At 45.9% G+C, this 19247-nt stretch overlaps 1 protein-coding gene across 1 annotated transcript in view; it reads right to left on the bottom strand.

Annotated features, from left to right (window-relative positions):
* LOC124805597 (myrosinase 1-like) overlaps positions 1–19247 on the bottom strand; it is a 303345-nt gene that overhangs the window by 11628 nt on the left and 272470 nt on the right. The gene's annotated exons all lie outside the window — the stretch shown is intronic.

Raw genomic sequence — 19247 nt, 5'->3', positions numbered from 1 at the left:
TCGTTTTTTCTATTGACTTAAACCGTTTGAGCTCCATCGGCCACAAACGTGACGAGAGGTTGTAAAGTTTTAAAAAAATAGAGGAGTGGCGAAGGTGGATTATTACATTACTGGCCATTAAAATTGCTACACCAAGAAGAAATGCAGTTGATAAACGGGTATTCATTGGACAAATATATTATACTAGAACTGACATGTGATGACATTTTCACGCATTTTGGGTGCATAGGTCCTGAGAAATAGTACCCAGAACAACCACCATTGACCGTAATAACGGCCTTGATACGCCTGGGCATTGAGTCAAACAGAGCTTGGATGGCGTGTGCAGGTATAGCTGCCCATGCAGCTTCAACACCATGCCACAGTTCATCAAGAGTAGTGACTGGCGTATTGTGACGAGCCAGTTGCTCGGCCACCATTGACCAGACGTTTTCAATTGATGAGAGATCTGGATAATGTGCTGGCCAGGGCAGCAGTCGAACATTTTCTGTATCCAGAAAGGCCCGTACAGGACCTGTAACATGCGGTCGTGCATTATCCTGCTGAAATGTAGGGTTTCGCAGGGATCGAATGAAGGGTAGAGCCACGGGTCGTAACACATCTGAAATGTAACGTCCACTGTTCAAAGTACCGTCAATGCGAACTAGGGGTGACCGAGACGTGTAACCAATGGCACCCCATACCATCATGCCGGGTGATACGCCAGTATGGCGATGACGAATACACACTTCCAATGTGCGTTCACCGCGATGTCGCCAAACACGGATGCGACCATCATGATGCTGTAAAAATAACCTGGATTCGTCCGAAAAAAATTACGTTTTGCCATTTGTGCACCCAGGTTCGCCGTTGAGTACACCATCGCAGGCACTTCTGTCTGTGATGCAGCGTCAAGGGTAACCGCAGCCGTAGTCTCCGAGCTGATAGTCCATGCTGCTGCAAACGTCGTCGATCTGTTTGTGAAGATGGTTGTTGTCTTGCAAACGTGCCCATGTGTTGACTCAGGGATCGAGACGTGGCTGCACGATCCGTTACAGCCATGCGGATAAAATGCCTATCATCTCGACTGCTAGTGATACGATGCCGTTGGCATCCAGCACGGCGTTCCGTATTACCCTCCTGAACCCACTGATTACAATGATCTCGACCAACGCCAACACAATGTCGGGATACGACAAACCGCAATCGCGATAGGCTACAATCCGACCTTTATCAAAGTCGGAAACGTGATGGTACGCATTTCTCCTCCTTACATGAGGCATCACAACAACGTTTCACCAGGCAACGCCGGTCAACTGCTGTTTGTATATGAGAAATCGGTTGGAAACTTTCCTCATGTCCGCACTTTGCAGGTTTCGCCACCGGCGCCAAACTTGTGTTAATGCTCTGAAAAGCTAATCATTTGCATATCACAGCATCTTCTTCCTGTCGGTTAAATTTCGTGTCTGTAGCACTTCATCTTCGTGGTGCAGCAATTTTAATGGCCAGTAGTGTATTATAATGCTGAACTACCTCTCCGTTTCCCTATCCACCTTACAGAAACGCCAGGTTCAATCAATCCTACAGTCGACAACGGTAAGTCTTATCACTTTCCTAACATGGCCGACTTTGGTTTGCCTACCACGCTTCTCTTACAGATGTCTCGCAGATCTCGTCCCGATCGGCTTCTTCTCCATGCAGGCGCAGGATTCAACATGCAAACAACGAACTGTGCTAAATTGAAGTGGCACCGTAGGAGAAAATCCACTGGTACGAAATTATCGAAACATACGATGTCACTTGATTTTTATTCATTGCCATTTACCAGTAATCAAGAGACGTAAGTAAGAACCTGATTATGTTCATTTATTAAAGCAAATTTCGAGGAAGCTAACTACATTCAGAGCACCGCAACAACACACAATCTACTGATTTACAGTATTACAAGATGTTCAAAACTTCACATGACCGTTCACCAAGACACTGATATAAAACATCTAGGTGGATTGGTACACACAAACATTTTCCGAGTCACTGTTAATTGATACGAATAATTATCGACATCGCATTCCTCTTATTGTTTCGTTCGTACGTGGTAAGAGACTCTTAGTGAGTTACTGTAACAGTCTGGCGCCTGCTTATTCAGTGCCCGCATCTAATGCGTCCATCGTCTTTCACCAACTAAGCTAAAATGTTCTCTCATTTACGTTTTTACTTTAGTTTACTTTATGAAAATATTATTAACCTTCTGTCAGAGCAACTAATGTTGACGGTATGGCTGGAGGAGCGTAGCAGTGTTGGAATAACAAATATTAACTAACAAAAATGTTCTGCTATGCGCCACGCACAATATGTGATTTCCAGCAGTCCATACGGTACTCCATCATACACAGTCACCGCTAACAGACGCGTTCCCACGTTGTGAAACCATCTGCCACACAACCCGGTGCACGGTATTTCTCTCTACCTTCCGTTTATTGAATGTTCTTATCTGATTAATAGCAAGTAGAAGTAGAATAAAAATGTTATGTGGGGGGAAAGTGCGACAGGAACGCCACAAGGTCTCGTTATTTCACACTAAGCTCCCCGAGATGTTAAAATCATAATTATTACAGAAGTGACGACTACTTAATGGAACTGAAGGCATGTTCCCATCCCTTTCGTAATACTAGTCTGGTAACAGTAATAGTAACTTTAACAGTACCGCCAACTTTCAAACGGACCTGTGTTGACACATACAAGTCTTTGCACAGAGAAGCTTTGCGAAACTGTAGAGGGCTCTTAGTGCAGCAGCTGGCAATAACAAGCTAACACGAAAATCATGGATGGCGGGAACCGCCAGGGGAACACGCGGCATCTTCTGTAGCGACGGCCGTGGGCACGCAGGTGCAGCGGGCCTGTAGAGGTAAATATAAGTCCACCGTGAGGAACCGGTGGCCCTCCTCCAAAAAGACTTCTTCAGCTGCTTCAAATATCGCGGAAGTGTTTTGACTAGTGATTTCAAATAGATTACAATTTAATTACGTAAACTGACCATTGGATGTCAGAAGAGGCGGAACCGCCAATATAAAAGGAGGAGGTGAGTAATGCGCTCTCACTACAGAAGCTGTAACAGAAGAAGGGGTTGGTGAGGACAGATAGTCACGTGAGTAACACATACACCAGGGCCACATGAACCTTCTAAAGCTGCCCAGGTCGACGGTTGCTGACGTGATTGTCAGGTGGAAATGCGAAAGAACAATCACACCTAAACCGAGACCACGCAGACCTCATATACTGATGAGCAAAGACCGTCGATCATTGTGGTGGAGCCCGCATCTCGTGGTCGTGCGGTAGCGTTCTCGCTTCCCACGCCCGGGTTCCCGGGTTCGATTCCCGGCGGGGTCAGGGATTTTCTCTGCCTCGTGATGGCTGGGTGTTGTGTGATGTCCTTAGGTTAGTTAGGTTTAAGTAGTTCTAAGTTCTAGGGGACTGATGACCATAGATGTTAAGTCCCATAGTGCTCAGAGCCATTTGAACCATTGTGGTGGATGTTTATAAAAAAAATTGCATGAAATAAGCGACAAGTATCACTTGTCGGAGCTGAAGGCCTGCGTACAGTCCAGCTAGCACAGTAACTGTGCCTATGGACGGGGTACAATAGTAGAGCAGATCCCCATGAGCCACTCGTTTTTATTGTGATAAGCGATGCTTCAATTGGTGTAAACAGCGATGTCGCTGGGCAGTGGATGACTGGAAGTGAGTGATTTGGAGTGATTAATCACGTTATACTCGTACTCTGTGGCAATGCAATCAAGGTGTTTGGGTTTGGCGAATTCCTGCAGAACCTCGCCTGTCATCGCGTGTATTGCCAACAGTGAAGTACAGAGGAGGTGATGTTGCGGTACAGGGGTGTTTTTCACGGACAAATTGTGGTTCCGTCATTCCACTTAAGAAAATGTTAAACGTCGAAGTTTATGAGCATATTTTACAGCACTGTGTACTGAGTATAACAGGGGAACAGTTCGGAGACGATGATTGTATCAATACGACAATGAACCCTGTCATAAAGTAGCATCTGTGAGGCCAAAGTTCGTGAACAATAACCTTCCTCCCCAGAGCCCCGACCCGAATCCTGTGGAATCCGTCTGGGATGAGTTAGAAGGCCGTTTTCGCTCCAGACCCCAACGTCCAACATCAGTACTTTTTCTGGGTTGGGCTCTTCAGGAAGAATGGACTACCATCCCTCCACAGATATTGAAGCACTATGTAGAAAGTGTTGCCAGCAGAGTTCAATCCGTCATAAAGAAGAATTGTGGACACATCCCGTTTCCATATTTTTGTTAGCTGGTGAGCCTTGCGTGTTCCCGCCATCACGTATTTTACACTCTGTTTTTAAGGTATTTCCACCTCACTACGTTAATTTAAATTACTACTGTCGCTGACTTGCTGCTTTGCCTGACCGTGACCGGCGCTAGCAGCGCGTATCCATATATCCCCTCTCGTAGTACCTTTGCTCGACTGCTATTACGTCCCGGTCGTTGTCTGTCGTAAGGAGTTCGGATAGGAAGTTAGGGGCGCGACTTCGGACTGCCAGTCAGTGGGAACGCGTCTGGAGCGCAGTCCGGACTGCCAGTCGGGGAGTTGCAATGTGGCTCTAGTGCAGTCGGGTTGGAGCAGCAGTGAGCTCTGCGTCGACATGGCTCGCCCGACCATTGCCGCCACGCATCTATTGAGCCGGGCCACGGTCTTCGTGGATCGTCGGTTGGTCGTCCTACCGGACGACGCGTTTTGGCTCGTCGATCGTTCATGAGTCGGCTGTGTGTGTGTGTGTGTGTGTGTGTGTGTGTGTGTGTGTGTGTGTGTGTGTGTGTGTGTGCATCGACTGCAATTTGTCTTCGTGTGTGCTTAGTTGCTGTTGTATCGTTCAGATCTTCGTACGTTTGTCAAGTTGTGTGTGTAGTTGGCGTTAGTTCCACTAACGATTATTTTAAATGTTGTCGGCATACTGGCTCTGAGAGGTCGGTCGTCTCATCGGGCGACGTGTAACTGGTTCTCTAAGCGCTTCTGGGCCCCTTCAATTACCATCTTGTAGAACTTGGGTCGGTCCTTTGCTTGTGCAGGGATGTCACTTAGCCAGTGGACGTGTTTCCCCTGTATGGTTGGGTCCGAGCAGTGTTTCCGCCGTCTTGTGTCTGGAAGTGAGTGGGAGACGCACCAGCGGTGCAGTCGCGACGGAACCGCTGTCGCGGACGGACCAGCAGGCAGTCGGTCGGTTGCCGCGGACTAGGAAAGTTACCTCCGCGCGGTGCAGTCGTCTGGGTCCGCTGCCGGTCCCTGCGCAGGTGACGAAGCGTGTGTGGAGCTGTCCGATCGCTACGAGCTTCGTGGTTCACCTACCCAGGACGTCAAAGTTGAGTAGTGGTTTCAACTACCCAAGCCAAGTCCATTCATGCTATGATAGTTCGTTTCGGTGGTTTGCTGTTCGGGAGGTTTTCCTGTGAGCAACACCAAGTGTTTATAGTGCTGCAATTTAGCCGCCATGAGGTGCAATTAATTATTTTGGTTGACTACAGTTTGAGTGCACCAGCGGAATTTTCTGCCTTGTGGCCGTTAGTGTTCTGGTTACCTGCTCTGGCCACTAACGTAATTTCAGACAGCGTTCTGTCCTCACCTGTTGTCGCTGACCAACATGGTGTGTAATTTTGACAGCTAATACATACTCCATTGTGGATTACAATTTTAAGGTGAAACTGACCCCAACCTTATTTGGCCATTTCCACAATCCTAATTACCTGTTCTGCCCAGCGGGCTTAGTGGGTGATTCAGCTGGTGTTATTAATACTATTGTAATGACGTGATTGTACGGGGAAACACTTCGTGTAAATTGGTATGCCCAAGAAATGTAGATGAAACATTAATAACATCGAAACAATATTTCATTTCTCACGAAAATTATCTTGAGTGGTTTTTTTTTATTTGTTTACTAGTGGCTGTGTCTGCATATGACCTGCCTCACAGAAGCTACTGCATGACGTGTTTCACAGCAATCAGCATTATTATTGTGAATATCTACAGTGCTTAGCTAAAACTGTTTCCTTTTTTTATAAATAACTATACATGCAGCTCAGAAACCTAACATCACACTTAACTATTTAAAATGAAATAAAAGCACTGAAAGAAAGTGATCTAGATAAAGAAGAGAGACAGCAAGGACATGAGGCTGATAAGGCACTATCTGATTAAATGATCTAGCTAAAAACACACATTAGACATAATGAAAATGAGTTACCAATAATGGAGTAAAGGTAAAAAAGGCAATGAGATAAATCATGTGTGATTCAGCTGTTTTATCTGCACATAAAGAAGGGCGAACCACCAGTCGCAGTCCGTCATTGGGTATCCGGAAGCTGCAGCACTCCAGACACGTGGCGTCTGACACTGAACACGTGGCCTTATTCATACCGGAGGATGTTCGCACTGGTCTTCATGTTTGTGGTATGCATGGTGTCACCCACCGGATGTACCTTCGGTCCCCTCTATTGTCCAGGACTGAAACCCCTTCCATTCCTCTACTGGAGTACTCACAAAGCTGAAAATTTTGGTACTCGCCAGGAACGCAGTAGACGTGACTTCAGGTACACACACTGATGACCCAGAACATTATGACCCCCAACCTACTCTCGATATAAACCCTCCAGACGATAGTAGCGTCACATGGCGAGGAATGACTGCTAGTCAGACACACGCAGGGTGCTTGTACTAACAGCGAGCGTGCTCTTCGTGTGTATAATGGAGAAGGTGCGCGATCAATCTGAGTTTGACCAAGAGCAGATTATGATGGACCAGAGGATCGGCACGAGCACTTTTGGAAATTGTAGAACATGTCGAGTGTTCGAGGAGTGTTGTGGTGAGTGTCTTCAACACATGGCGAAACCAATGTGAAACCACGTCCTAGACGTCATGGGGCTGGGCGGCCATCCCTCATTACGGATCTCGGAGGTCGTAGGATGGGCAGACTGGTCAAACAGAACAGTCGGCGAACTGTGACGGAACTAACATCAGACTTTAATGTGGCCAGAGTACAAGTGTATATGAACAAACAGTGGATCGAACACTGCTGGTGCCAATTTTAGCACTACGACATCAGGAGCTACGACTGAAATGGGCACGAGACCATCGGCACTGAACGTTGGCCCAGTATCAGGGCGTTGCATGATCTGAAGAATCCCGATATTTTCTTCATCATGCCAATGTGAGGGCGCGAATCCGTCGTCTTCCAGGGGAACAGCTCCTTGACACCTGTACTGATGGACGGAGACAAGCTGCCGATGGCTCGACTATGCTCTGGGGAACATTCACGCTGGCATCTACAGGTCCATTGGACGCTGGCTGCAGACCACGCACGCCCCTTCATGACGATGGAAGTCGCATTTTTCAGCAAGACAACGCGCAACGTCACACGGCCAGGAGAGTGCTAGAGTTGTTCGAGGAACACAGTGGCGAGGTCCAATTGATGTGCTGTCCTCCCAACTCGCCAGATCTTAACCCGATGAAACACTTCTGGGATGTAACTGAACGTGGCGTCAGAGCTCATCGCCCCCTCCCCAGAATTTACGGGAATTAGGTAACTTGTGCGTGCAGATGTGGTACCAACTCACTGCAGCCTCATTGCTTCCATGCTGTGACGCTTGGCCGCTGTTATCTGCACCATAGATGGACATACCACCTCCACATAATGTTCTGGCTGATCAGCGTAGAAGAATCATCGTCCTCCGTGCCAACTGCTGAAATCAATCATTATTCCTTAGCTTTATCTCCCCTGATGGTAGATTTTTAGTGACGCAGTACTTTCAGAAGTTAACGATGACACTGAAGATTAATCACGTAGCTGTCTCCTAGAATATGTATCGGACAGCTTATTCAGAACATCATATGCTTCTCTATCGTGTCTATTGTCATACGATCTATGACACCTTGAATTGTGTCTCCATCAAATCTGAACCTTTAATCGAGTCACTCTATCACGACGTGTCCAGGTGTTCCAGTTCCTCCACAAATGCATTTGTCGTTGCTATTTACGTTAAACATCTACAGATAAATAGGGTAAGGCCCGTGTCTGGTAAGCATGTGCATCATCTCCTTCGAAGGAATTCCCTAACGTCTTGACAGAGTACTATACATTGTCTTCCTCCCATGGTAGTGAAATAGACTCTTTACTATTCACCAGAGATACATTATTTACTCACGGGAGTAATTTAACAGTTATCTGCATTACTTTTTGCGGATGTTGTCCGGTAGGCACCAGACACGATTTTAAGAACTTGCTCTGCATCCTTCAAAGAATGCGGAAGATTAACCGTCCACACATTGAATACAAAGGGTCTATAGAGATAAGAATGGTATCATGATAAATTTTAACAAGCTTCAGTTGTCACTAAACACGATTTGCTACAACATAGGCTACATTATCCACGAGCTTCGATGCTTTCCCACATTCTGAAATGTGGACAATAATGTCTCGTCCAGATACACACCTAACGTCCCTACTAATCGGAAGACCGCCTAAATAAATAGTAGAAAAACTATTCATGTGCGGAGTTCGTTAGGAAATTCAAGGTTCAGAGATCCACACTGCCAAGAGTGTGCCTAGAATACCACATTTCAGGCAGTACCTCACACCACGGACAACGCAGTGGCCAACGGCGTTCACTTAACGACCGAAAGCAGCGGCGTTAGCGTAGAGTTGTCAGTGCTAACAGACAAGTAACACTGCGTGAAACAGTCATAGAAATCATTGTGGGACGTACTATTGACGCGTCCGTAAGGACAATGAGTCGAAATTTGGCGTTAATGGGCTAACAGCACATGAACTGTACAGCCTCTCCTGGGCTCGCGATCATATCCGTTGGATGTTAAACGACTGGAAAACAATGGCCTTGACAGATGAATCCGGATTTCTGTTGGTAGGAGATGAGGGTAGTGTTCGAGTGTCACGCAAACACGACGAAGCCATGGAGCCACGGACCCAAGTTGTCAACAATGCACTGTGCAAGCTGGTGGTGGCTCCACAATGTTGTGGGCTGTCTTTACATGAAGTGGATCTGGTCTCTGGTCCATCAACCGATCGCTCACTAGAAATGTGTATGTTCGACCACTTGGAGAACATCTGCAGCCATTCATGGACTTTATGTTCCGAAACAGAGATGGAACTTTTATGGATAACAATGTGGCATCTCACTGAGCCGCAGCTGTTCGCTATTTGTTTGAAGAACATTCTGGACAGCTCAAACGAAGGATTTAGCCACCCAGACCACCCGATATGAGTCCCATTGAACATTTATAGAAAAACTCTCGCAATTGTGGACGACTATAGAGGCAGCATGGCTTAGTATTCCTGAGGGGACTTCCAACGAATTGTTGAGTCTATGCCTCGGCAAGTCGCTGCACTACGCCGGTTGAAAGGAAGTCCGACAAAAAAATGGCTCTGAGCACTATGGGAATTAATATCTGAGGTCTTCAGTCCCCTAGCACTCAGAACTACTTAAACCTAACTAGCCTAAGGACATCGCATACATCCATGCCTGAAGCAGGGTTCGAACCTGCGACCGTAGCGGTCGCGCGGTTCCAGACTGAAGCGCCTAGATCCTCTCGGGCACACCGGCTGGCAGTCCGACACGACATTAGGAGATATCCCACTGCTTTTTTTCACTTCAGTTGGTTGTGCAAAACGTTTGAATATATATGAAGCGCTCTATTTTCGTAACAACTTCGAACATATTCGTGACTTTTAGTGAGAATTGTCACACATGCCCATGTATTTTATGGTCTGCAGTCGCTCTTATTCACTCTATTATCGTCAAAGAACTCCACCTGATCTCTCAAACATTTTATCTCCTCGTCCCGGTCCTCACTGTCTGCTGAAAATACAGTGCCATCAAAGTATTCCTTGTGTTTTGTTAGCAGCTGAAAACCACTTGCTACCAGACATGGCCGGCCGGAATGGCCGAGCGGTTCTAGGCGCTACAATCTGGAACCGCGCGACCACTAAGGTCGCAGGTTCGAATCCTGCCTCGGGCATGGATGTGTGTGATATCCTTAGGTTAGTTAGGTTTGAGTAGTTCTAAGTTCTAGGGGACTGATGACCTCAGATGTTAAGTCCCACAGTGCTCACAAGGGAACCTCCCCATCGCACCCCCCTCAGATTTAGTTATAAGTTGGCACAGTGGATAGGCCTTGAAAAACTGAACACAATCAATCGAGAAAACAGGAAGAAGTTGTGTGGAACTATGAAAAAAATTAGTAAAATATACAAACAGAGTAGTCCATGCGAAGACAGGCAACATCAAGGACAATGGGAATCAAGGAGCGCCGTGGTCACCTGGTTAGCGAGAGCAGCTACGGGACGAGAGGTCCTAGGTTCAAGTCTTCCCTCGAGTGAAAATTTTAATTTTTTATTTTCAGTTTATGTGACAAACTCTCATGTTTTCATCACTTTTTTTGGGAGTTATTATCACATCCACAAGAAAACCTAAATCGGGCAAGGTAGAAGAATCTCTTTACCCGTTCGCTAAGTGTACAAGTTAGGTGGGTCGACAACATATTCCTGTCATGTGACACACATGCCGTCACCCGTGTTGTATAGAATATATCAGACGTGTTTTGCTGTGGAGGAATCGGTTGACCTATGACCTTGTGATCAAATGTTTTCGGTTCCCATTGGAGAGGCACGTCCTTTCGTCTACTAATCGCACGGTTTTGCGGTGGGGTCGCAAAACACAGACACTAAACTTATTACAGTGAACAGAGACGTCAATGAACGAACGGACAGATCATAACTTTGCGAAAATAAAGAAAGTAAAATTTTCAGTCGAGGGAAGACTAGAACCAAGGACCTCTCGTTCCGCAGCCACTCACGCTAACCACGGGACCACGGCGGTGATGTTGCATATCTAGCGCATGGACTACTCAGTTCGTATATTTTACTAATTTTTTTCGTAGTTCCACACAACTTCTTCCTGTTTTCTCGATTGATCCGTGTTCAGTTTTTCAAGCCCTATCCACTGTGCCAACTTATAACTAAATCTGAGGGGGGCGCGATGGGGAGTTTCCCTTGTCAGAGCTATTTGAACCATTTTTTGAACCAGACATGAATAGTACGACTATTCCAAATAATGTCACATAAGGACTAAAAGTCATCGTGGCTCCCATGAGCGTACTTGCCCATAGTTGACGAAGAACGTGTCAGTTTCGTGACTAATACACACTGCTTGACAAAAGTACGAAGCACGCAGGAGACATGCTCGTATGTCATAACTGCCTACACTTACACACGTCGGCAAGTGTGTAAATGGTTATAGTTGCAATTCTCTATGACTGTTAAACAGCGACCAAAGTACATTAGCGTGTTTCGTATTTAACGTTGTCACCAAGCCTGGTATTTTATATAAGGGGCGTGAATAGTGCCAAATGTTGAGTGATCACTGTGAAGACCTTAAAAAGAATTTGTATTCGTATGAGACAGCATAATCAGCAGCTCAAAGAGTCTGAAAAGGGCCTCATTGTCGGTTTCCATTTGGTTGGCTGGTCGAATTGTGCATCATCCAGGTTTGTGTGGCATTCATATGTTAGACTGCACACGAACGTGAGGGCAGGCAGAGTCGTTGTTAACGTTCGGGTCGACCATAAGGAAGGGGGCGCTAAGGATACCGTAAACCCTTTACATGCTGGAACAAGTAATCGACAGAGGTGATGTTGATACAAGGCTTGTCCAGAAAGTAATTTCCGGTCTGTCGCGAAATGGCCACCACAGTGAAAACCCGATGAAGCTTTGCACAGATGTGTTGAGTAATGTCGCTAGTATGACCGACGATCGCATCAAGACGCTCTTTTCGTTTGTGAGTGCACTGTGAGCAAGTAGAGGTGCCTAGAACAACGATTTCTCCCGCCAAGTAGAGGGACCCGCTGAGAGGCTTCGCCTTAGTGAATGCAGCCCACGTAACATAACTGCCATACACTACCTTCTTCATGGCAATTCTCAGCCGCACTCTGCAGGGGCAGTGAAGACGCTCCTGCAGCCTTTTCGATGGGAAGTGTTTGATCACCCACAACACAGCCCTAATTGGCTCTTCCTGAGTATCATCTCTGTTCACATGAAACACTGGATATGAAGACAACACTTGGGCGCCTTCTATGACGCTGGTGTTGGAGCGGCGACTATGTAGAGAAGTATCTGGAAGGTGTAGCTAACTCTTGCAAATAAAATATTTCTCATCAGCTCCCAGACAAACTCCTAATTTTGACACAGTCCAATTTTTGCGCAATGCAATGTCACCACTGCCACAAATGATGATGATGATGAGGATGAAATTATGAGGACAACACAAACACCCAGTCCCCAGGCAGGGAAAATCCCTAACCCGCCCAGAACTCGAACCCAGGATCCTGTGACGCAGAGGCAGCAACGCTAGCCACTAGACCACGAGCTGAGGAAAAGTAATGAACTACCTACAATATTCTGCGTCATCTCATACTTTTGGTCGGAGACTTGTAGAAGCTGGACTAAAGAATTACTGTCCCATGCGCAGGCTGTCTTTAACACCCCAACCGGGGGGCTGTGATTGGAACGATGCTGTAACTAGGAAACGTGAACTGCCGATGAATGGCGTTGCAACGTGTTCAGTGACGAATCGTGGTTCCGAGAGAGGACTCGAACCTCCGACGGGGAGAGCCGCGCGAACCGTGACAAGACGTCTACACCGCGCGGCTACCCCGCGCGGCCAGAGAAGTAAAAGATCAAACATATCGTACTGTATGAATTACATTTTCAAAAAAAAATGAATAATCCAGCAAAATTTATAGGAACTAGAGCAATGAAACGAGTATGTTACCTAGTGAAAATTATTACTAAAATGAAAACTGTCAATAATATAGAAAAAGAAACATACTATGCTTAATGCGATTGTTATGAAATGCATAAACAACATTGTTACATCGAGTAACTTACCAAATATGATACATGTTTATGTGTCCTAAACTGTGACCTCTTCATAGCTGCAGCAAGACAGCTGCTGTGTGTAAGCAAGAAAGCGCAGCCAAAATTTCCGGAGAGGTCGGTAGTTAGTCCGCAAGTACGCAAATTTACATCATGCTTCACGTATAAGAACAAGAAAAATTACTATGTGCAAGGCGTCCGTAACTAAAGTTACAGTTTCAAAAGTCTGTAGAAATAGAAACACTGCCAATAATAACACCAAATTCGAACAGCATATTAATGACGCAGGGTGAAACGCCATGGAAAAAAAATTTAACGAAAACCTTCCCAATCGTCTGAACTTAAATGGGGTCGTCTTCAAGTGACAGGTGAATCTCAGTACGACGCTATGGTTTGAGCAGCATATCACACCTGTTCAGTGTCCGTGGCCGCACAAGTTCGGCAGTCATCAGTTCTGGCACTTTTAGGTAAACCCATCCACCATGGCAAGGTCGTACCGCATCGGGATCGGAAAAATTGGTTTTTAATTTTCCTGAGACGAAAACCGCATAAAAAACGAAATGACATCGGTTCTTTATTGTCCTTGGGACAAACCCCCCATGAAAAGAAAAATGACATCGGTTTCTGACTGTGGTGAGACTGGTGCAAGACATGTTCAATATGCTGTTCACCGTTTTCTGCCACAAGTTGAAACCGAGAAACCGCATGTTCGACAATAGGGTGGAGTGTTTCTGAGGTCGTGAACAGGAAGCGATGCCCTTTGCGTGCCTTCAGTTCAGCTACCTTCGAAACAGGAACACTGAATACAACATCTTCCAGATAACCCCACAGGCAGAAGTCACACGAATTAAAATGGCTCTGAGCACTATGGGACTCAACTGCTGAGGTCATTAGTACCCTAGAACTTAGAACTAGTTAAACCTAACTAACCTAAGGACATCACAAACATCCATGCCCGAGGCAGGATTCGAACCTGCGACCGTAGTGGTCTTGCGGTTCCAGACTGCAGCGCCTTTAACCGCACGGCCACTTTGGCCGGCTCACACGAATTAAGGTCAGGCGATGTGGACGGCCAGGCTGTAGGGAAATGACGGCTGATAATTCAAGCACTTCCGAAATGCCTCTGCAGCAGCCGCTTCACTGGCTATGCAGAGTGTGGAAGAACGCCATCTTGCGCAGGATCCTACCCACACTTCCACACTATTGAAGTGTTGAAATGACGCTGATACGCAAAAGACTCTCACACTTCCACGGCGTTTACCAGTGATGGAACAGGTAACAGGGCCCGCAGGACTCATCTCCTCGAAAAATTACAGCCCTACGATAAATGGTGCCGTCAGGCAGCACCACACACTCAGTTTTGTAAGTTTTGTAGAATGAAGTGGTACCGGTTCGTATGCATGTGGATTTTCCGTGGCCCATATTCTGCAGTCCTACGTATTCACATGTCCCTGGAGAAGGAAATGGGATTCGTCTGCCCACAGAAGGTTCCACGGTCGTTCATTGGGCACTTCCATGCGAGCAAGAAACTCGGGAACGAATATTTGTCTTGCTGGCATGTCAGCAGGAAGCAACTCCTAAATATGGGTGGTTTTATATGGATAGCAAATTGGGACTTTTCGTAGGATTTTAGGTACCGCCCTCACTGGCGTGTCTAACGTTGGGACAATTCCCCGTGCTCTGCATGTTTGCACACTTCCCCTTCACCCTCCTGCAATGCTGTGGGGCTACATCTTCGACAGACGTCGGATCAACAGCTTTCCTCCCTCTGCCACTCTGCACTTGAAGAGAACCAGCACCTTCTAATATTTTCTCCAGATCATCGTTTTCTCTAGACCCTCTGCACACATCGGATCAGTGCCTTTTTTCATAGCGCTGAGCGTCGGAAACTTCCACAGGACTACTAGTGCACAGTCACCGTTCTCGTAAAAGCACCGCGGTCCTTCATGGAGACGCAAACTGAGGAACTGCCGTGTGCCACGCGTCTGTTCACGTGCATATTGGCTCTGAACACTATGGGACTTAACATCTGAGGTCATCAGTCCTCTAGACTTAGAACTACTTAAGCCTAACCAACCTAAGGACGTCACACACGTCCGTGCCCGAGGCAGGATTCGAACCTGCGACCGTAGCAGCAGCGCGGTTCCGAACTGAAGCGCCTAGAACCGCTCGGCCACAGCGGCCGGCCAGACGTGCGTATTCTGACGGTTACGGAGCCACCTATTAGTCAAATTCTCGTTTTTTTTTTATTATTCCATCACGTTTCCCCTTGCGTCAGTAACATGCTGTTGACTTCATTCTGAGCAGTAGTTCTCTTTCTACAGGGTTTTGAAACTGTAACTTTAAGTATCGACACCCAATAGATTAAAATATACAGGAAGAACACTGATACGAAGAAGATACAAGGAAAATATACAGGGAAACGGTAGACATTACACAACCATAATGATCGAGTTAATAATGTGAAACAGAGAAGCTGCAACTGGAGCACACTACATTTTAATATGATCTGTTGTTAGAGAAATACAATGGAGAGCTACTAATTTATTGTGCAAGCCAGTACCTAACAATAAATAAATAAAAATAGCGATACTGCTGGTTTGGATAGAGTGCCACCTCCCGACGTGAAGGCAGCGAAGGCCGCCGTTGAAGACGCAGGCACAGACAGATATCGGAAGACGGTAGTGAAGCATGCGGTCTTCGGACCGCAATTGTCACAGCGCGTCTCTTCTATAGGTTTTCCAGTTATTATTAACTAGATTCATCAAAAATGCTAAAGAAATAATTCTGATTAAACACAGTATATTCGTTAAATATACATTCTGGAGCTCTCTTCCTACAACTGGAAATATCCAACTCCTACACCTATTTTCTTTTCTTTGGGTGGAATTCACAGCACCTGCATTCCGTTTGTAATATCCTGGACCGTGTGTCCTTTCATACTGAAGCGCAAACGGACACCTGTCCCATTTTGGGTGTAAGTATGTTATCCACAGCGGACAACGGAGTGGCCCGCTTGGCAAGTATACGAGTAATAACGGTCATAATCATTGCAATTGGTGCTACGCACTCATGACTTATTAAACTTATCACGTTTTGTACCTGTTCGTTGGCGTAGGCGAGTTTTTAACTTGGTTGTGTGAAAACCAGTCCTGTCTTACGAAAACATTGTTTGATCTCATACGAAATTGTAGCGTTGCAGGCTATGGCTGTAAACCCAGATTTAGTTTTACGGTTACCATCATTAGTAGACAAAGCATTGTTATTATTATACGTAACATTCTTCCTCTTATTTTACTGTACGTATTAATTCATTGGAAATTTTATATCCATTAGCTAGTGCGATGTGCCTCATGTTTAGTTAGTAAATTGAACTTAAGACAACTTTCTGATCTTTGCTTGCTCTCATATCTGCAGATGGAACTTAATCAAATCATATTAGTCATCACAGTTTAATGTTTTATAATAAACGCATTGTTAACAATTGTTTAAATTTTTTTTTAAATGTACCGAACTTTAATAAATCTGTCTTTGATCGCTTCCTTCTTTTCTGGCAATTTCAGATATAACTAATTTTCCCCTTGTCAAGCACTAACGCCAATGCTGGTATCTTATCCCAGTTAACGCTTCTTTCTCCTTTCCTTTTACGCCACTTTCATTCCCCTCTTCATTAATTGTGTTTTATCACGTACCTCATCCTCTCCCTCTTGGACCCCTTATGTACTTTGCTGCTGGCGCTCGTAGATGAAACCTGTCTTCACATAATTTATATATCTTGGTGTACTTATCATGAATGAGTATGAACTGTATTTTCTTGTACTTTCTATATTGGATGTTACTGGTAAAACGCTTATCGTAATATATGTAATGCAAAATATGTAGAAAGTCTGGGTGGATACTAGAGAGAAGCTGTTGGCCGTAACTTGCCAGATTAAATCAATCAATCAATAAATAAAGAGTTCTCCGTCTTCAATGAACACTGACATGGTATCGTCACACCTCCCGGATATGACATTACATACTTGTAGGGAACCCTGACGTGACCGACACATCTTCTTTGCTTGACATTATAAGACAGCCGTAGGGCGTCATCCAAAATGGACAACTTTTTTGCTTGTTTATGTTGTGCTTCTATCATTATGGAAAAAATTCCAATATATACCAGTGTAAATTTAGAGGTTTTCTTACTAGTATTCCACGCACTCTACGGCGCAGAAAATACATGAATAACATCGCTGATAAGTTACTGAGCTGGCAAAATTTAATTTAATTGTTGTTCATATCTCCATAAGAGCTTGAAATGGGTCGAAAAGGAAGTGTCGAAGCACTGCAGATGTTGAAATAAAGAGCAATATCCCAATGACGCACACGCGGTTTGTTATCATTAAGAAATGTGGCACTTGATCTTACATAGAAATGTTATCGGTCGATAGAACAGCCAACTTCGTCACAAATCTGATAGTGCTAAAGAGGCATCAAAGGCGTGCTAATCTGCATAAAAATACACTACTCGTCATTAAAATTGCAGCACCGGTAAGTAAAGTAAGTAAAGACATTTTACTTATTGTCCAAAATAAACAATGATGACTTTAAACTTGATAATGTGAAACAATTATATTATCTCGCTAGTTGTTGGTTGTTGGTTGGTTGGTTTGGGAATGGAGACCAGACAGCGTGGTCATCGGTCTCATCGGATTAGGGAAGGATGGGGGAAGGAAGTCGGCCGTGCCCTTTCAGAGGAACCATCCCGGCATTTGCCTGGAGTGATTTAGGGAAATCACGGAAAACCTAAATCAGGACGACCGGACGCGGGATTGAACCGTCGTCCTCCCGAATGCGAGATCTCGCTAGTACATTCACAAAGATGGAAGTGAATGGTGGGATTAGCAAAACAGGCATTCACGACTAAGAACACATTTTAAGCAGCTAACACATGAATAAAGGGGTCACAAAATGTGATTCTTCAACTTCTCTTCGAATAGTATTTCGAGGAGGAAGCTTTGGCGTCATTCAAATGGAAACCTACTTGTTTTCTACGTTATGTTGATGACACGTTCGTGATATGGCCCCATGGAAGGGACAAGCTCCTAGACTTCCTTACACACCTGAACTCCATACATCGGAACATCAAATTCACTATGGAGACCGAAGCAGAAGGAAGTTTACCATTCCCGGACGTCGTGGTCAAAAGAAGAGCGAATGACACAAGGGGGCATGGGGTATACAGGAAGAAAACGCACACCAACCTGTATTTGCATGCAAATAGCTGCCACCACCCTTCGCTGAGGAATGGCGTACTGGAAGCACTGGTGCACAGGGCGCGCACCATCTCGAACGCAGAAAATCTGCCCCACGAGCTGGAACACCTCAAAACTGTATTTCGGAAAAACGGGTACTCGGAATGGCAGATCAGACGCGCTCTCCGCCCCACCTCTACAGTACAGCGTGTGGAGATGGACGAAGTCACGGAGGAAGAGATAGCCACCGCCTATATACCGTATACTGGCGCACTCTCGGGGAAAATAGGACGAATATTGAGAAAACACCGAGTAGGAACTGTCTCTTGCCCGCCCAATAAAACACAAGCATTATTGGTTTGCGGAAGGCCGACATATACCAGATTCCCTGTGAGTGTGGGAAGACTTACATTGGACAGACAATGCGCACCATCGAAGATCGTTGCCGAGAACATCAGAGGCACACTCGACTTATGTACCTCAGGTAGTCGCAGAGCACTGTTTGTCCGAAAATCACGAAATGGACTACCAACACACCAGGGTCTTGGCACATACATCTAAATACTGGGACAGCGTCATTAGAGATGCTATCGAAATTCGTACCAGGGACGGACTCATCAACAGAGATTGCGGCTATAACCTCAGTAAGGCATGAGAACCAGCACTGAGTCTAATTAAAAAGAGGTTCAGCAAAGAAAACGAACGAGCGACCAGGGCGGACGAGGCAGTTACACCGACGCCACCACAGACGCCGACGCCAGCCTCTCAGCGACCGGCGACGCGCGGCCGCGGGCGCGGACCGCGGAGAGAACGCCTCGCGGGGGATCGGGATTTAGGACGGCCTCCCGCCCTCAGGAGCTCAGTTCCTCAGCGCACCTGACGATGGCGACATGTCTGATCGCCGAAGTATTGTGCCCGCTGGACACTGTGGACCGGCAGTACACCCGTGGACTGTTCGAGCGGGTCACAAAATGTTTTGCGAAACCATTTGTATGGAGTACACTGCTCCATGAAACTGAAAATTGGACTGTGGGAAAACGGGACAGAAATCGACTTAA

This window comes from Schistocerca piceifrons, chromosome 7 (assembly GCF_021461385.2).
Source record: "Schistocerca piceifrons isolate TAMUIC-IGC-003096 chromosome 7, iqSchPice1.1, whole genome shotgun sequence".
NCBI classification, from domain to species: domain Eukaryota; kingdom Metazoa; phylum Arthropoda; class Insecta; order Orthoptera; family Acrididae; genus Schistocerca; species Schistocerca piceifrons.
Note: the sequence above shows the minus strand (reverse complement) of the source record. Positions and strands in the feature narration are given on the sequence as shown.